At 50.1% G+C, this 8,051-nt stretch overlaps 1 non-coding gene across 1 annotated transcript; it reads left to right on the top strand.

Moving 5' to 3' along the window:
• Positions 1-5,469: 5,469 nt before the first annotated feature.
• TRNAV-CAC (transfer RNA valine (anticodon CAC)) lies at positions 5,470-5,542 on the top strand. The gene has a single exon. It is a non-coding gene; the product is annotated as a tRNA-Val (tRNA).
• Positions 5,543-8,051: the final 2,509 nt, after the last annotated feature.

Here is an 8,051-nt window from a genome sequence, read left to right as displayed (position 1 = left end):
CGCCCGGCGCCTCGCCGCCCGCCGGCCGCGCTCCCCGCCCCTCGCCCGCGGCGCCCGGCCTCTCACGTTAGGAAACGCTCGCCGCTCGAGCCGCGAGCGGAGCAAGTTCGTCTCCCGGAGCGCCGCGCGGAACGGGGGAGCGCGGGGGAGCGCGGGGGCCCGCGGCGCGACCGCCCCGGAGTCTAACTCAGCCGCCCGGCCGCCCTCCGGGGCTCCCCTCGCGCGCCCGCTGCTTCTCCTTCGGCGGCGCTCCCTCGCCGGCTGGCGGCGGCCGTGCCCGAGCGGGACTCGGCGGCCCGGGCCCCAGGGGGGGGGGGGGCGGCTCGGCAAACTCTCAGCGGTTTGCGTTCGGCGGACTAGGCTGGGGAGCCGTCTTGGCGCTGCAGGGAGGCAGAGAGCGGGAGGAAGAGGCAGAGGGAGAGAGAGAGAGGAAGCAGACGCTGGATGAAAACAAAAGAGGAGGAGCAGGGGCCGAGGAGCGGGGGTCACTGCTGTCCAGAAAGGGCGTGCACAGGCGGCGACAGCTAGCGTAACTGTACGCGGGATCCCTGGGGAGGGACGCCACCTCCGAGCCAAGGCTGCTCCAATCAGCCGAATGAAATAAGATCACAGCCCAAACTTTCTCAAAGCGACTGCTGGCCAGGCAGCTCTCATTAATCTAACTGCCTGCTCTTTCTTTGAGGGGGAGCAGGGGAAGGGAGGAACCGAGGAATTCAGTCCTGACTCGCCAGGGCCACCCAGGATACAGGGTTGAGGGAAAACTAGGGACTCGTGGGCTGGATCTCCTCTCCTGATAAAGGTGCTTTCTCTGAATAACTTGGGGTGCAGGTGGGTGGGCACAGGAAGCCTGGGAGGGAGAGGGAGACAGCAAGGTTCTGGAGACTGCTTCCAAAATGACAGGCTGAGAAGAGAGGACAGCAGACATTACATATGGAGGAAGGACAGACAGTAGGACCTGAGAGACACAGGACCAGTCAGGAAACGGGAGTGATCTCCGTGCATCTGGAGTGACCCCGTCAATACCAGAGCCCCATCCCAAGCACAGAATGAAATTAGAAGAAGGTAAGCACCCAGAAGGCGAAGCATCCAGCAAAGTGAGTCTCAGGGAGCTAAGGGCACTCCCTTTACGTTCCTGGGGGCTGGATCCAGTCTGCTTCAACCTGCAAGGGGCATGGACTGGGTCACAAAAAGTCTGTATGTCCCCAGGTCATGGAACCTAGGAAGTCTGGCTCAGTCCTGTAGTGTCCCAAGCTATCCTGAACCCCTCACTCTCTAGACCCAGGTACCACCCCAAGAGATTGGCCCTAGAACTGATCCACCTTACCGAAGAGCCCTCTGTCAGGACCGAGTCTAAAGCAGCCCAGCTCCTAGATCATAGACTGTTACCGCCCATCTTTCCTCCCAGCCCAGTGCATGTGCCTCTCCAGTAAGTCCTGCACGTGAGAACCAAAGTAGAGATGATGGCTTTCAAAGAGACCAGTAGGAGTACAAATAATGCACCATTAAGTCCACCATGCAATTCACCCAGTCCTCTCTGCCCCTCTCCGTGAGCCCAGTAGGGAAACAATGCCCAGCTTCTGTGCCACCATGAAGGTCATGAGAACATTTCACAAGTGTCCCAAAGCTGAGGAAAAAATCACATTCCTAAAGACCACCAGAACTCACTGTAAGAAAATATGTCCCTGCAGTTCAAGTGTGACAGCTGGCCATGGGTCCACCATGCCCTGCAATGACACAGGGGGGGGGAGCTCAAGGCATTGTGACCCTGCACAACCTCCATGAGGCCAGGAATCTGAGGGAAGTATGTTTTGCTCAGGGAGAGAGAGAGACTGAAGCCGAAAAGCCAGAGCCAGGCCCACCTGTAAATGACTCCCTGGAACAGCGGGCCTGTCTTATTTCTGACTCTTCTCCACATCCGGCCACTGGCTTTCTCAAGGGTGGCTTGGAATCACTCTATTTTAACTCCTGGTTGTGTCCCGGAAAGGATAAACTCCTTCCCATCAGGTGTCAGGCCTGGCAAGCAGCAGGATACTGCCTCCGGCTCCGGGAATGCCAAGGAAGGCAGGCTGTCCCTCCAAACTTCAGGGTCCGGAGCTAAGCCACAGAGCTGCTCACTGCCTTGGATTTCCTCCAAAGACGAGCAGGTTGCCGGGGATCTGGTAACTTTTCAGTTCAAGGAACCTGCTTGTTAAGGGGGGCTGTTGAACTAAGAGAGCGGCGTCTCAGGTGTTTAAGGGGCAAAAGGAAGGTGGGTGGGCTCACTACCGTTCACTGGGAAGCCAGAAAACAAAACAAGATGGAACAAAACAGGAGGGTGCACAGACAAGGGCCAGAAGGTTCCATGGGTATTTTGGGGAGAGGAAGATTCAGCAAGGGGAGCGGCCCCCTTAAGGGGACCGTGCGCCCTTTGAATTTAAATGTACGCCCCTTGAAAGGAAGAAAAGCAAGCAGCTTCCTCCTCCCACACACTTCAGCCCCTTTTCCACCCACAAGAGATGCTGGACCTAAAATCTAAAACCCTATGAGGTTTAATTTAAGCCTTGTGCCCAGCAGTAGTTGAGAGTGATCATTTACACTTCTCCTGGCCTGAGGGAAAACCTCCTCCACACTAAGTCTGCAACGGTTTCACTTGAGAAGCAGATACCCAGAGTACCTGAAGCCCCCAGCCACTGTCCTAGCTCACCTCCACCTGCAGTCTCGGCTTAAAGAAAAGACGGTACTTGTCACCCAATAAAGCCCTACTCAAAACACATCCACCAGAAACTAACACAACATTGCAAATCAACTCTACTTCAATAAAAAAAAAATTTTTTTTTTAAAACACATCCCCATCCCACCACCCTCCGCTGTTTCCTTTCCACTGTGGCACTGTCAAATGGGACACTAGTTTGAAAATGAAATGCCCTCCAGCTGCAAGTCATCACTGCTGTGAAAACTACACACATTTAAGGAAGGACCAAGTTTGTCCTTCCTTTGATTCTGTCCAGTGTCCTGTGTGTTTTGTTTGTAAAGCAACCTTTACACTGTCACAAAGGCTTTCATATGTAATATTTTATCTTCCCAGTGACCCTAGCAGTGAGAAGGACAGATGTTATTACCCTCATTTTATAATTTATTGAAGTGAGGCACAGAAAGATATCCAAGGTCAGAGATAAGAACACAATAACTGACCCATGACAAAGCCAGAACTTGAACCTGGGTCACCTGAAGCCACTTAGAGGCCACCCAAATCTCACCAAATGCATCAGCTCTGGAAAGCAGGTCCCTTGGAGCACCAGCATTTTACCAGCCCTGATTTTAGTTGGGTATGTCATGAAACGACGTGTAGCTATTCAGTTCCATCCGTAATTTTACAAGTGTGGAAAGGGAAGTGCAAAGTTCTGCAAGACAATGTCTCAAAGGAGCTGGTGTCAGGGGGTCAGGACTAAAGAGCTTCAGAATCTGAGCCACTGCATTCCTCCCAAGTCCCCCCACCCTACCACTTCTCTCCCATATTTCACTCTCAGCCGACTCGGCGGTTCCCTGGGAAACTGCCCTCACCTCTGGCCCTCCAGACAGGTGGTGCCAGGCCAACCAGGCCTCCCTGCCCCCAGCTCACAGCCAGGCCTCTGACTTTAATGAAAGGAGCTCATATTACCAAGCAACTGTTTTTTATTCTCAACTGTTCAGGCTCCCTTTTCCTGCAGACACAGGACATCCAACACCTGTCTATTACTTCTGGAGCCCCGCAAACTCCAAAGTCCATTATTCAGCAGAAACTTCCAGGAGGGAACTTAAGTGAAAAATAGCAGCTGAGAAGCTAGATTTCTCCTGGGTGCCCACCCAAGTGAGTGGGAGGCAGAAGGGGCAGGTCACCACCCACCCACATCCCTCCAGCCCCAGGGATGCCAAGAGCAGGCAGCTCCCCATAGCACAGACAGGTGTGTCCCCTCCAACGCGGCTGCCACAGGACAGTCAGTGCCCCCCCTCAAGGTGAGGACACAGACTCTCTCTCCCTCATGACATCAGAATAGCCAGACCCATGCGCTGGCTCACGGGCCAGAGAAAGAAGTGGGCAGTGGGCATTCACGAAGAGGAACCTGTTGCTACCAGAGAAACTGGAAATCCTGATAGAAATGTGGACGAGGCCATAAGAGCAGTGTAATGAACTGTCTTCAAATACAAAATGAAGCACGGCCGGATCATATACTGAAACACTTCTTCCGTTGCCAACCAAGAGGAAATGAGTTTGTGTAGTACTCTGTGTGGGAGATTCAGGTTAGATGATAAACATTTCCCGGGAGAAAGGCCAATTAAGGGCTGGAATGGATGACCAAAGATGGTTAGAGGGTGGCTTTCTCTGCACATCTTTAAAGGTAACTGGGGCCCAGATAGAGGCAGAGGCAGGAAAGAATGATCTCGTAAAGGCCCAACCATCATGGGTCTGTGGGCCCCAGATTCTCTCTCTTTTAAATAAAAGCAATTCACGTATGCCTAAAACAAAGTCCATTTGAACTGATGCACTTCTGGCCCAGGGCGTTTTGATTACTGGATACTAAATACCTCCCTGAAACCCACAGACAGCGTTAATATCTTGCACCCGTGAAACAGAAATCCGAGGGTGGTGAAGGACAAGGAGCCGGGAGCAGGGACGGCGGGGGCCGGTGAAATTGGAGGGAATGAGCTCAAGCCCTCCCCTGGGAGCCTGAGTCTGCTCCTTGCTCTAATCCCTCCCTCATCACCCTATGCAGGGGCTCGTGACTGAAGCCATCAGTGCAGTTTCTGCGCTCAGCTTGTGTGATGAGAGGAGGCTGGAGGATGCTGGCTAAGCACGTTCTAAACAAAACCACAGTGGACCAGCCTCCACGTTCAGCTTCTCCTTCTGAGAAAAAGGAAGAAAGAGCTGCAAGACTTTTCCTGGGTCTCAGTTCCCAAGGATGGTGCGCTGGCGAGGCCTCTCAGCCTTGGGAAACGCGCAAGGTTGGCAGCACGCTTCCGCCAGGCTTCGGGGGCCGATGCCAGGGTGAGCCATGACGTCACCCTGGGAGGACTGTCACCAGATAAGCCTCTCTGGTTTAATTGCTCATCGAAAGGCTTCGGAGTCAATCCAGACTATTCTGCACAACATTTGGCTGACCCTGATCTTGCGGACAGACATCATCACTTGTCCTCTAAATCTGCCAATTTAGGACATCATCAGGGCTGGAAAAGACTTCCTGCGGTCACCCCACCCGTCTCCTTGTCGTCCATTCCAGAGGAGGCAGGTGGCCTGCTCTGGGTTACCTGCTGCTTTCCTCGGAAGGGTCCAAATACTACGGGCACTGTAAACTAGTGACTGCGTGCACAGGCCCACAGGCCTGTTCTCTGAGCTTCTGACCCTTTCCACCACTTACCAGCTGTTGGATTTGGTGATGAGTTATTTAATTTCTCTTTTTGTCTCTGTCTCCACACCTAAAAAAAATCAGGATAATTAATAGTGTCTACGGGACTTCCCTGGTGGTCCAGTGGTTAAGACTCTGCACTCACAATGCAGGGGGTCCGGGTTCGATCCCTGGTCAGGGAACTAGATTCCGCGTGCCACAACTAAGACCCGGCACAGCCAAATAAATAAATAAATAAATATTTTTAAAAAATAGTGTCTCCCTCCTGCAGCTGTTGTGAGAGCATCTGAACAGCGTAGGGCACTTAGAATAGCGCTTGGCACCTAGGAAGTGCTCTATAAATGTTGGCCTTTTTGTACCTAATTAAGTCTCCGTTATAAGACCTGTGTTAGGAAACATGACTACTCGCGTTGATTTTCCATTCAGTTTAATTCTAAGAGTACATGCTAAGCTACAGCAGTGTGTGAGGTTCCTTACTAAGCGCTGGGGAGACAGCAAGACAAGCATGACACGGGATGTGCGCTGGAGCATACAGCCTAGCAGGGCAGAATTAATTAAGTGCAAAATGTAAGCACTAACAGGTGTGAGTGGAAAATCGATAAATTTTAACCAGAGGGAAAGAGGTGGTCTAGGAAGGCTCCATGGAGGAATTATTATTTAAGTGAAGACTTAACGTATGAATTTCAGTAGAAAAGAGGAATGGAGCATTCTGGAGTAAAGGAAACATTTGAGTAAAGGCACTGAAGAGAAGAAAACCCATGGAGAGTTTTTGAAAATAGGGAGAAAGAAGTCAGGGCTTATGGAAGGACATACAGGAGATGAGGATGGACAAACAAGAGGGTCATATTGGTGAGTATTTAAAGTTTAGTTTACTCTTTAAACAAAGGGATGCTATTCAAGTTTTGCTGGGGTTTTTTTCTTGAGCGGGGGCAGTGACATTATCAACCTGTATTTGAGGAACAGCAGTTCTGGTGACAGTGTGAAATACATTTTGGAGAAGCAAAAGATGGGACACACAGAGGCCAATCCAGAGACTGTCATTCAATCGGTCCATATTTTTGGAGTATCAACTATATACATGGCAAACAGTGCAGGTAAGTGATGGAGAAAATGTGAAATAGGGCGGGAGAAAAATGTAGGATGAGAGGAGGTGGGCAAGGGAAAGAAAAGTCCTATGAAGATTTATTCAGAGGCACAGATTGGAAGAAAACCAAGAATGTGGGATGATTCGGAAGTCAAGGGAAGGAAGGAGCCAGTGTTTGTTGAATGACTACTGCAAGCCAGACACCGGGCAAAGTGCTTCACACACAAAGTCCCATTCAACCCTCCCAACCACCCTGAGAAACAGACATCGAAAGTCCCATGTTAGGATGAGGAGAGATTTTAAAAGGTGCCTGACTTGCCCAAGTTCACACAGCAAGTGGAAGAGGAGCAGAAATTTAAACCAGGGTCTCCCTGCTTTAAAACTCATGCTTTTTCAATTACACCACATTTCAGAAAGCTAAGTGATGCCCAATGCTGTAATGAAGTCAGGCAGGAGGAAGACTGAGATAATCCCATTAGATTTTGTAATTGGGTTGTTGGTGACCTCTGAGGGAACAGCGGTGGTGAGGGCAGGAGACGGAATGCGATTGCTACAGATGGAAGAGCACGGAGCGAAGCAATACATGGAGGCTGCAAGAGACCGTGCTTTCCAGAAACCAGGCAGTGGAAGGAGTGCCTTTCATTCCTATTCATTCTTAAATAGTTATTGAGCATCTTCTGTGTGTTAAACACTCTTCGAGGATCTGGAGTTAGACTGGGAAAAGTAGTGTGTGTGTGTGTGTGTGTGTGTGTGTGTGTGTGTGTGTGTGTGATTGTTGGCAGATGTTATGTTTCAGAGGAACAAAATGTGACTGTATGATTATGCCTTTTAAAATGGAGCTCTGCCTATATCTGCTAAGAAAATTGAAGCTTGGGGGTGTACCTGGTAATCTAGCAAATCAATCAAAAAGTATTTAATATGCCCAGACTCTAAGCATACCATAATACTGGGTACTGTAAAAGGTTTCTGAAAAGTTTCTGCAAAACTATTTATTTATTCCTCAAAATAATTTTTGAATGTTTATCAAAGATGACCCTGGCCTCAATTGCTTCAAATCTTGAGTCAGGGGGGAGAGCAGAAAACCAATCCAAGAACTACAGTTTGGTAAGAAAATCCACTTCAATAGAAGCATGTACCAAATGCAGTGTGAGCCCACAGGAGAGAGAGCTTGATCCAGAAAGAACTTCATGGAGGAGGCAGTACCTACCCAAGGTGGAAGGTTAGCAGAGGAGTTTTCCAGCTAGACCAAGGGGGGCATGCTTCCAGGCAGAAGGACCACTTGTGCAAAGGCACTGAGGTGTAAAAGAGAGCAGGGTATATTCTTGGAATTACAAAAAGAACAGCCTGGATCATAATGTTCCATTAGGTGAGGGCTGAGAGCAAGAGATTACATCTACTATAAATCTTCCTTCATTCACCCATTTAAACACAAATTGATTGAGCACGCTATGTTCTAAGTGCTAGAAAACAAGGTGGGGGAGTGTCTGTGCACATAGCCAAGTCTGTGCCCTGGAGGAGTTTACATCCTGGTGATCACAAAATTCCAGAATGATGGAACAGAGATTTCAAAGATCTGACCCAACCATCACTTTATCTCCACTGTTCCT

The sequence above is a fragment of the Balaenoptera acutorostrata genome, chromosome 9 (assembly GCF_949987535.1).
Source record: "Balaenoptera acutorostrata chromosome 9, mBalAcu1.1, whole genome shotgun sequence".
NCBI lineage: Eukaryota > Metazoa > Chordata > Mammalia > Artiodactyla > Balaenopteridae > Balaenoptera > Balaenoptera acutorostrata.
Note: the sequence above shows the minus strand (reverse complement) of the source record. Positions and strands in the feature narration are given on the sequence as shown.